Source organism: Eumetopias jubatus, unplaced genomic scaffold (assembly GCF_037043125.1).
Source record: "Eumetopias jubatus isolate StellerSeaLion01/CBP00866 unplaced genomic scaffold, mEumJub1_p1.0 scaffold_9, whole genome shotgun sequence".
Taxonomy (NCBI): domain Eukaryota; kingdom Metazoa; phylum Chordata; class Mammalia; order Carnivora; family Otariidae; genus Eumetopias; species Eumetopias jubatus.
Window position 1 is genome coordinate 67,961,140 of NW_028274815.1, and position 1,452 is coordinate 67,962,591.

The window sequence follows — 1,452 nt, forward strand, 5'->3', positions numbered from 1 at the left end:
CAGACCCCCCCCCCGCTGAGCAGGAAGCCCAATGTGGGACTCGATCCTGGGACTCCAGGATCATGACCTGAGCCGAAGGCAGTCGCTTAACCAACTGAGGCACCCAGGCGCCCCAAAACTACTGAAATTTTAGCAAAGAAGTTTAACCTGTTTTAATCTTCCTGCTTCCTCCTATTTAAAGCAATAATGAGACTATTCTCAACTGAAAAACACAATGTGCGAGCTTGACAGTCTCTGGAGCAGCTATACCAAAAAGAATAGGTGTCTGAGCATCTCACTCACATTTAAGTCTCATTCTCCAAATCAAGTCCCAGTACCAAGCTACAGAAAAACTTCCTACCTCTTGCCCCAAGCAAGTTGCTTATCCACAACAGATAATTTAATAGGAAATACCCATTAAAGATGAGTACATGGTCATAAATAAGCACATAAGAATAAATGCCAACATCATGACAGAGAAAACAAACTCAAAATTTAACTGGTAATAAAATGGATATAATTAATATGCTCAGAAGGTCAAAAAAGTATCACTTGCAGGAAACAAACATAGGTTATTATTTTAAGACAGAGATATTGGATAGAAAAATGGAAATTTTATTTTTTATTTATTTTTTTTACAAGTGGATCAGTTTATTAAGTAGGAAGTGAAGAAAGTGGGGCACAAATAGAACTATGCGACACCCAAACTGAACCGAATCTGAGATTCCTGAAAAAACATCTGTCAGTTACACAATTGGCCACTTCCTCCCCCGCTGATACAGGGGCTTGTCAGGGGAGTCGCGGGAATAAGTCAGGGAGCGGGACCGGTGGTTGCTCCTGGGGCTGGGAATGGTCTCTGTGTAACTTTCAAGGCCAGGTCTCGGACTCAGGATCGAGACTTCATAGCAGGTGCAGCCAGACCCAGCAAGATGGCTGCGACCGTGAAGCCCCGAGCAGCGATCCGGGGGGGCGCACCATGAGCTGAGAGCGGTGGCTCTGACCCCGATGGAAGCAGGAGAGGCCGTAGGTTAGGGCGGCCGCCGTGACCAGGCAGCCTATGGGTACCACTGGGTTCTCGCGGGTCTTGCGAAGAAATTTTTCCTTGAAGCTTTCTTGAGTGCTGTGGATACTGGGGCTAAAGCCCTCAATGACTGGGGGCTGTGCTGGTTCAAAGGGTACCCCGGGAGTCAGGGGACCAGGAGCCGCCATGTTCCGGGGAACTGCTTTGGGAGAAAATACGGACGCTAAACTCCAGAAAAATGGAAATTTTAAACTAAAGACATCACTAAATGTGCTAGGTAGCATACTATGCAAAACGAAAAAGCAAATTCATTAGCTAGAGGAGCACATCAAGAAGTTATCTTAGCGTGAAGCACAGAGGGGAAAGAGAGGGAAGATCTAAAAGAAACATTAAGAGAATCTGAGGATAAACCTGGATTTTCTGCCATCTGTTGAGCAAGAGTTTTAGAAGGG

General features: G+C 45.7%; 1 pseudogene; it reads right to left on the bottom strand.

The window, feature by feature from the left end:
• Window positions 1-865: 865 nt before the first annotated feature.
• LOC114209681 (HIG1 domain family member 2A pseudogene) lies at window positions 866-1,188 on the bottom strand (annotated as a pseudogene).
• Window positions 1,189-1,452: the final 264 nt, after the last annotated feature.